This window comes from Ixodes scapularis, unplaced genomic scaffold (genome assembly GCF_016920785.2).
Source record: "Ixodes scapularis isolate PalLabHiFi unplaced genomic scaffold, ASM1692078v2 ptg001348l_1__unscaffolded, whole genome shotgun sequence".
Lineage (NCBI taxonomy): Eukaryota > Metazoa > Arthropoda > Arachnida > Ixodida > Ixodidae > Ixodes > Ixodes scapularis.
Window position 1 is genome coordinate 425,738 of NW_024610139.1, and position 9,816 is coordinate 435,553.

The following is a 9,816-nucleotide window of genomic DNA, read 5'->3' on the forward strand; positions in this document are numbered from 1 at the left end:
AAAATATTTTACTTAGGCTAACTAATCAACAGGTTTAATTTACATGTACGCTTGTGAGCACACAACCTTACACATGTATGTTTACATGTATGCCTGTATTACCGGCTTCTGTTAATGCTTACATCATTTCTTAAGTCTTTTACGAGGCTGAAAATAAAATTAAAAGAAAACTAAAATAATAAAAATATACTCCCTAAAAAGAACGTCATCTGCATGATAATGTGGAAGCTAACAGTCTAATACTGAGAAATACCGCTTGACTATATTTAATTATTTCCTTAGTCAATTTTTTAGACAGACTTCTAGACCGCCGTCAAGTAGGTCATCGCAGCTGTTCAGAATTATTAAAACGATTAGCGTTCCATGGCTGTTCGGTCGACTATTTAGGCTTTCTAAGGCGTGTTGTACCGAAACTAAAGCAAAAAATAAAAAATAAAGAAACGAAAGTGTGGCGTTTTGTTTTTGCGAACTCGTGAACCAGAAATTCGCATTCGCACAAACGTACCCCACCACTGCAGATTACCCGCTCGTCACTCAATGGGCAAATTTCGCTACAAAAACCTGCGCTTGAGGAATGTACCAGATTATTGATTATTGTTTGAGTTTTATTATGAAGATGTCATAATGAAGGTCGCACGGTCCTTAGGTTTTCCCTTGAGAATGCTGGAGATTTTTTTTTTTTTGGTAAAATCAAGAAATGTGACCGTTTTGACTGTTTTAAGCGCATTCTGAGGCAATATTGAAACTGAAATTACTTAAATGACATAAGTGACAAAACAGGTCGTAGTGCGTACAAGAAGTGTCTTCTATTTTAAGTTTAAGACCCTTAAGGGAATCACAAATGTCTTTGCATTAGCGTATTTGTGTAAATCAATTTGACAGTGCCGTTTCCGCTAGATTTATTTTCCATTGGTTCAACCAGATGGCGACACCAGTACCAAATGCCCCAAGCCAGAGCAATTGTTGTTGTTGCTGCTGTTTTCGCGAGTTTGCAAGTGTGGCGACTCGTGGCACGAGATCTTTGCTTGACACCGCCGAGATCAGTTTTGCTGTTTTGCCAGAGAACGATCTGTGTAAGATTTCTGTCTGCTGAACCCCACAAAAATAGGACGATTGAGAGGTGACGCATGTATGAAATGGTGATACCATGACAACGTGATGTGTCTCGCTTCCGCACGACGAGCTTTCACTTTCAATTTCAATTTTAAAGTGACCGCGGCCGATGCCACGACCATAGACTCCTCTATACACAGTATACTCAGTATAGAGGAGGCTATGCCACGACCTATGCAGCCAATCTAGCGCTAAAAACGGGCCACGTAACCTCGCGCTCCGCGAGTCCCTAGGTCTCAAGAAGAGTCACACGCCCTCAGTAAAACCGCTTGAAGTGCTTTTGTTTGTCTTCCAAGCAGCGTCAAACTATCAAACACGCGACCGATCTCACTAAAGGCCGGTTCACACGTACAGCGGAGCGCTAAGTTAGCGCTACGTGAGCGCTCGCTCATGTGGCGCTTCCTAGCCCGTGATGTAGCGCTCTGTTAGCGAGTGAGTGAAAACGATGTTTATTATATCTTTTTTTGGAAAAATCGACTGTTGCTTGTGCACTTAGTGTGCACATGTCACTGTCGATAGGAAAGGGGATTGGGTGAAAAAGAAAGGATAGAAAGAGAGAGGATTAGGTTTGGGGGGGGGGGGGGGGGAGCCAGGTGCAGGGGGATGTCCTGGCCGTCGCAGGCATGTCGAGTCATAGGACGACCCAAGCCTCAGAACGCAAAGCCTGTCGAAGTTTGATGTGGAGCCGTCTTAGGGCGAATAGCTAAATATCTTAAAGCTGCGTTGGCCGGTAACTGTGCTTCAAGGCTAATATCGGCACGAGCGTTCGGTTGAAGGAATGACGTTTCTTGTCTTGGCTGAACAAGCTGTGTCTGAAATGCAGATTTCGTAATCATGAGCTGGAGCGGTAGATTGGGTAGTCGTGCCTTGTTCTGGTGTGTTGAACTGTAGGTGGTCTCCTAAAGAATTTCTAGGAGTTCCGTGTCCTTCATGTAAGTTATTAGTTTTTTTAGTGCCATGTCTGTCACAGCTCGCGTGGCCCGCGGATGTAGAAGGTCCTCCAGGCTATCACTGGAGAGTCCGAGGCGGGAATAGGCGTTATGGAGGGCAGTACGCTCGTCATTGTAGTCGGTGCAGTGTAGGAGGAGGTGCTCGGCGTCAGCAGTTTCCTGGCAGGCTTGGCAATTGGGGTTGAGATCAGGCCTGAAGCGACCTATCCACGCTGGTGTGAAAGCGCTTCCGGTCCGCAGACGGTGGAGCACCGCAGCAGTGTGACGATCCAACCCTCGTGGGAGACGGGCTGAGAACGTGCCGTCCGCCACTCTCGGGTCCGGGTTCTGTCGTGTGATGGTTCGTCTCACCAGAAGCTTGGCGTCTGAGAAACGGGGAACTGTGGAGAGCGGACATCCGGGGTCTTTGTGAGCCTGCGCTGCTAGGGAATCGGCGACTTCGTTTCCCCTGATACCACAATGACTGGGGATCCACTGGAAGATAATCTCGTGGCTTTTCTCCCGGAGCTCGGCTGCATCTTGTGCGACTGACCGCGCCAGAGGCGTATCCCTTTCTAGCTCCGATAGTAGCCCGAGAGCCGATCTTGAGTCGCTCAGGACTACCCAGCTGAGCCCCCGTGCGCAGCCTGTCCGAATTCCCCACAGGGCAAGTCGTATGGCCGCCAGCTCTGCGGTAGTAGAGGATGCCTGATGGGACAGGCGCTCGTGTATACCTACGGCTGCAGCCTCAAAGAAGGCCGCTGCTGTTGCTGTGCCTCCAGATGGGTCTACCGACCCGTCGGTAAAAACGCGTGTCCGCCCATCGTACTCCGCATCCAAGTGACTTTCCGTCAGCTGCCGAGCGGTTACCACTGCTGCGCTCTTCTTGGTCCGCAGCCCTGGTATGCTGATATTAACCCTCAAAGGGTTAGGATCTGTGTGTAGTGCTGGAAGGGGCGCTAGCGGTCCTGGTGTACCCGCGATGTCGCCTAAAGTGCAGAGCTGCGCTCCCAGTTCCGAATCCGTACGTTCGGCGATGCTTATCAAGAGCGTGATGGTAGAGTCGCAGTTGCTCATTCGGATGAGATGTCCGAGCGCTCGTTCTTGCAGAAGGTTTTCAACGGTATTCATACCTGCTTCGGTAAGAGTGTGTCGTGACGATGCCGAACGGGGAACTCCGATGCAAATTCGTAGAGCTACGCGTTGCGCTCTCTCTAGGTTCTCGATCTGATTGCCGCTCAGTCGAATGAGCGGTAAGGCGTAGAGTGGGCGAGCCAGAATGAGACCCTTGTATAGCTGTAGTAGCATTTGTTGCGATGTGCCCCAGGTAGTACCACCAAGCCCGCGGAGGATATTTGTGTGCGTTCGCATCCTCTGGAGCACCACCTGCGTTGCAGGGCCCCAGGATAGCCTCCAGTCCAAGGTGAGTCCTAGGTACGTGACTGTCTTCTCCACTCTCACCGGGACATCTCCGATGAACAGGGTCGGTTGGAACTTTGAGGGTCTCCTTGGTGCGTAGCATAGAGCAACAGTCTTTTCTGCCGATGTTGTCAGACCCAGTTGATGCAAGTGGTACACAGTGTTTGTAAGTGCTCTCTGGAGGGCGCGTGCCATCCGTTGCCTACGGTAGCCTGGGGCCGTGGACCAGAGCGCCACGTCGTCCGCATAGACAGCCATGCTTATCGGGAGTGCTGGTTCCTCGCCTACTCTTGCTGCGGCTGGGAGTGATGCAATCGCCAGTGCAAACAGGAGCGGACTGACTACGCTCCCTTGGGGAACGCCATGGTCGACTCGTCGGGGCTTGCTCAGTGCTCCGCCGACCTTTACGCACATGGTGCGTTCAGTGAAGAATGCGCAAATGTAGTTAAGAGGTCGTCCACATACCCCGAAACGACGCAGGGCTGAGATGATGATTCGGTGCGGGAGGGCGTCGAAGGCTTTGCGGACGTCTAGGAATACGGCCATCGCCGACCAACCTTGTGCTTTGGCCTCCTCCAGCGAGCTGGTGATGTCACCAATTGCGTCCGCGGTGCTCCTGTGGTGGCGGAACCCCGAGAAGCAGTCTGGCAGAGCCCCGGCCGCCTCAAGGTGGTAGACTAGGCGACGTAGCACCATTCGTTCCATCACTTTGCCAAGGCATGATGTCAATGAGATGGGCCTATAGGAGCTTAGTTGGTCTTGGGGTTTCCCGGGTTTCAGTAGTGGTACCGTGGTTGCTTCTCTCCACGCGTCTGGTATTTTAGAGGTCCTCCAGACATGATTGATTAGAGTCAGCCTTGCTGGGACAGCCGACTCGTTAACGCTTCTCAATGCTTGGTTGGTGATTCCGTCTGGGCCTGGGGCCGCACGGTGCCTCGGGAGAGCATCGAGAACGTGCTGCAGTTCGTGCAGGGTGAAGTCTTCGTCTGGCTGCTGCATGGGGGTCGCTGTTGGGTGACGGAACTTGCTCCAACCCTGGGGGGGCGGGCTGGCAGCCGGCAGTGGTGGAACCTCTGTAAATGCATCCGCGAGTAGTTCGGCCATCTCTGTTGGTTGAAGGTTCATTGCCACGGCCATTCCAAGGACAGGGTTTTGGGGGATTGGGCGACCTGCTAGTGTTCTCGCCATCCGCCAGGCCCGGCTTCCTCCGGCTGATTTGTCTAAGGTGGTGCATTTGAGGCGCCATTGTCGGCGTGCTAGTTTTTTACCGTGCCTCCTGAACTTGGCATCCAGTCGCCGGTATGCCAGTACATCTGCCGGATCTCCAGTGGCCCATGACCGTCGCTGAGCGCGACGTCTTTTTGCCCGCAGTTCTAGCCATTTGAGGTCGGGGTTGGGACGTGTTGCTGGCACTCTGACTTCGTGGGTGACCTTTTGGAGGACGCGGGAGAGCGTTTCCGGGGTGAAGGATCGTCCTTCTTCCAGCGCTTCTTCGAGCAGGGTACGGAAGCGATCCCAGTCGACGACGCGGCAAGTCTTCAGAGCAGCTTTTGGCGGCCTTCCGATGACAATGGGTAGATGATCACTTCCCCAGCTGTCTGCCTGAGGAGTTGCATTGAGACGTAGGGCCCAAGTCGTGAAAGTCAGATCAATTACGCTTCCCGTCACTCCAGGCCGTACAAATGTCGGGTTCCCACTTGTAATATTTCTGAGGTCGAGCCTATCTAGCATTGCCTGTAGCTCTCGACCTCGCCGAGAGTCCTTTCTGTCCCCCCAGGACTGTGAATGGGCATTGAAGTCGCCGGCAATTATAACCTCTCCTTTGGCCCGTGCGCGAATGTCCGCGAGTACATGGACGTCCCAAGGTACATTAGGGGCCACGTATGCCGAGACGATGGTCAGGTAACGGTCTCCAAATTCCAATTTTACTGCCACAAAATCTGCTCCTTCACTGCAAAGATCGCTGAGGTCTATCTCTATCTGTCGTAGGTTTCGTCGAACTAGGAGGGCTGCTCGCGGTGTCACGCCCGCCTCCAGAGGCCTGCTGCAGTAAACTACGTGACCCGCAATGCGTATGCTGCCGGCTGGCATTCTGGGTTCCTGGAGGGCCACAGCATCGTAGGCGTAGTGTAAAAGGTGGTCGCGTAGCTCTGGGAGTCTCGTTCTCAAGCCGTTACAGTTCCACTGGAGGGCGGAACAGGTGAGAGGATGGGGGCGGGCTGTAGGCCTTCTACTAGTGTCCCCAATCGTGGATGTCTGTGGATTGGTAGTTAAAGCTTTCTTTTAGAATGATTGATACCCGAGATTGGTCTTTGGGTCGGGCTTCATTGTTGTAGTAGAAAAAATAAGAAAATATCTGTACCTCTAGAGGAAAAATGTTAGATTTTTGTATCACTGCAGTCCGTCTCGCTTGTAAGAGCTCAGGGAAACGAGTTTGAAGGTTATTTATATTCCTCTCAGGTTTGAATGAATGTTTTTGGTGACGAACGCGCGTAAGTTGCTTGCTGCACTGGTTCCCTCCCGGTTTCACAGTGATCTCACAAGTGGAAGTATCATTTGAAGAAATGTAAGTATGCAACGTGACCATTCCGAATTCACTGTTGCTAGCAGCGTGCAAGCCATGTTAATTGCTGCCTTAAGAAGAAGAATCCAACCCTGGCTTGGTGGTGTTGTTCTTGGTGGTGATGGACGGGACCTCTCCGAAGAACGTTGGTGGTTGGCACCTTTAGACACTGTGGCCTCAGAAGTGGTTTCTTGTGGTCTTTCGTCTGAATTCTGCCCATTGTTGGTAATGCCTGCCCTTGGCTTGCCTTTTCCCTGTCCCTTTGAAATAGAAGCGTATGTGTCTTGGTTCTGTCCCTGCTTCCCGGTTTCCCCGGCCGCAGACATCTGGGGAAGTGGAGGAAACTCATCGCTGCCCTTTGTTGGGTTCGGAGCGTTCGGCTCTTGTAAGGCGACTTTGGCGGTGCGAAAGTCGACCGCGTGATGTCTAGCATAGTTGCGAGTTTTCCTTTCTTTCCTCCATTTTGGACAAGATGGAGATTTGGCAGAACGGGCTTCACCACAGTTTACACACTTCTCTTGTGCGGTGCAAGCTTCTGTATCTGGATGAGTGCCACTGCAACGGTTGCAGACAGGAGCGTTCTTGCAGGATGCCTCGCGATGCCCGTAGCAACAGCATTTGCGGCACTGTATAGGGCGCTCTTTGAACAGGGTCACGGGATGACGCACAAGGCCAAGGTAGACAAAATTTGGTAGTGCTGTACCGCAGAAGGAGATCTTCATTGCTGAGCTCTGCCCAAGTCGACGAAGTCTTGCTACCCTATTTTCCGGCGATCTTAAATGCTCCCAGACATCTGCTTCGGACAGCGCGGTGTCCACTTCTGTGATTACGCCTACAGCGTAATGCCGAGGAAGTGGTTCGTAAGCTCTTACTGGAATCCCACATAGCTTCTTGCAGTCTAGAAGAGCACGCGTCGTCTGCCCATTCCTTGTATCGACTGCTATGAGGTTCAGCCGTCTGTTGTACCTTATTTCTATGATGCACTCTGGGCAGAGTAAGTTTAGGGCATCGGATACTTTTAGACTGCTCAATGACGTAATAAGAGTGTCTTCGGCAGCTGGTACAAAGATAACCGTAAGACCTTCTGTCATTAGGGTGCTTGTGCGGATTGTGCCCGTGCTGTTGCTTGAATTCGAGCTAGGTTTTTTCCGCTTTTTTGATGTCTTAGCTGGGGTCCAGCCTTCGTCATCGATGTCGGACATTTCCATGTCATTAGGGGGAATTATCACCCGCCGCTGGGATGTGGTAGCACCCTGATCCTCTAGAGTGGGACCCACAGCAGGATTTCCAGTCAGGCTGCTGTTATCAGCTTCTGATGCGGATATTGAGTCACCGCATATGGAGGAAGGCAGACTGTACCTTTCGGTGGTGGCCTTGTGATTCGAATGCAGTGAAGATGACTTGAGGGACATGGCGAGGTCGATTCACTTGCACTGGGAAAGACCCAGTGCGGGGATACCCGCCAGTTGATGACCGGATAAGCGTTCTTCATTGTTGATTCGATTCTGGTTATTAAGGCAGCTGATAACAATAAATATTCGGTTTCAACCGAACGAGGCTAGAAAAGTGCAACCTTCTTAAAGACACTTCGTCTTCCTCCCCTCGCTCTGTTAGCGCTTCAGAAGCGCTTTGTTAAAGCCTAGTTCACATGCAGCGGTTTTGGCCCTAGAGCGGCGCGATTTCTGCCGTCGCGGCGCTCTAGCCAGCACCAGCAATTCAGCGGCACGAGCGCCGCGACGGCAGAAATCGCGCCGCTTTATGGCCAAAATCGCTCCATGTGAAACACGCTTAAGCCTGGTTCAGATAGTTGCGTTTGACTGCGTTTGACTGCGTTTGACTGCGTTGCGGCAGCGAGACACCAGGACATCCCTGCTGCTCCTATCGCGTGCCAAGATGATTCCTTGAATTGGATTCCACGCTACATACGAAGCACAGATGTGCCGGTGACTCGCTTTCGGTTCTCGCCGCAACGTAGTCAAACGCACTCAAACGCAAGTGTCTGAACCGGCCTTAAGCCTGGTTCAGACAGTTGCGGTTGACTGCGTTTGACTGCATTGCGGCAGCGAAAAACCAGGACATCCCTGCTGCTTATATCGCGTGCCAAGATGATTCCTTGAATTGGATTCCACGCTTCATACGAAGCACAGATGTGCCGGTGACTCGCTTTCGGTTCTCGCCGCAACGTAGTCAAACGCACTCAAACGCAAGTGTCTGAACCGGCCTTAAGCGTTCCACGCATGCGTGACGCCGCCATAAGTGTAGTTCATAGGATGCAGACGCCAGTTCACGAGACAGCTCATGCCGGCTCGTGCTCTGCTCGTGCAGAGCTCCAGCGGGGTTGTTGCACGTGCAGAAAACTACAGCTCCCACGATGCATGGCGGCAGCGGTGGCGTACTCGAACTAGCTGGTGAGATCGCTCTATTGGCGGTACAACACTAAAATGAGCGGGAGCGTTCCTGAAAGGAAAAGCTGTCGCTCGTTTTCCCGTGGTACGCCTCTCTCGCGTTCGCCAATGGTGGTTTTCGGTTCTTGTAAGAAACGCCAAGCGTGATTTTTATCCTGGAAAGACAAATCAGCGCTCATAGCGCTGGTTTGTCTTTCGTGGCTTCTATCGGCCACTTCACTTCTTGGTCATTTTATGACCCATCTTATGTTTGCAAAAAAAAAGAAAGGCGATAGTACAGGATTTACACTGAAAAAGATATAAAGGTCACCGCAATGGCAGCTGGTGTGATGTCAATGCAGGCCATGAAACCGCTACGCTCGTGCCTTCGGCTTCGCTAGCACTTATGATGAAAGAGAGCCTTGAGTGCATAGACGCGATAGACATGCGCCAGAATACACGCGCCATTGATGACTTGCTCTTGTCTTACCGAGATACCAAGCCGCTGAAACGGGCGTTGACGATCCTCTTCATAAGGGCCGATGCTGGGAAAAAGGACGCAGTGGAATCTAAAATGGCAGTAACCGGACCTGCTGTGGTAACGATGAAGTGAAGTTAAGGAAGCCAAAACGGAAGGTACATCTTACGGCGGCTGCCATGTACAGTTGCCGAGATATGCGAATGTCCATGTTATCAGCGGCAACCACATACCAAAGGGGGCCAATGAAATACAGAGATCTGCCATGTGGACGCTACAAGCCATCAGAATCAAATCAGCACTGAGGGGATATGACTGTCAGGGCTCGCCTTGCGTATCCAGAAGCCCAAGGTCACGTGATACTGAATTGACTCTTATAGTTGCTCTGGAATACCTCGCGGCATCGGCCTTGGTCATATACTCCTGAATATGAAAGGCAGGCGCGCGGAAGCTCTAACTTAATTAGGGGTTGCCATCGCATCACTACATCCTCCATGCATCGTCTAAGACCATTCTCTAGGCCAGGGATCTCAAATACGCAGCCTGCGACTCTCTGGAAGCCGGCCCGCAAGCACCCCGTGGCTGCGAGCCCCCCTTCTCGAGCCTCGAGCGCGCGCCATAAATAATATTTTCATATCGTCGATTCCTTTCCGCTGGAAAGGAATCGACGTATTCATGGACGAAGAGCGTGTTGGTGTGGGTCAGAATTGAAGAATTAATAAACATGTAAGATTAGGACGACAATACTACATTTTTGAACTAACAATGGGCACATGGAAATTCCAAAGTTTGCATTTTGGAATTCCTATATTCTCTACAGAATATTGCAAAATACACATTTTGCAATATTATGTTTTATTTAGAACTGAGAATTGTTTCATCTAGATGTTGGCTTCTCGGTCCTTCCTCACGCAAGTAAAACAACCGGAA

At 51.3% G+C, this 9,816-nt stretch overlaps 1 pseudogene; it reads right to left on the reverse strand.

The window, feature by feature from the left end:
* Nucleotides 1-2,077: 2,077 nt before the first annotated feature.
* LOC120840945 lies at nt 2,078-3,719 on the reverse strand (annotated as a pseudogene).
* Between the last annotated feature and the right edge of the window lie 6,097 nt (nt 3,720-9,816).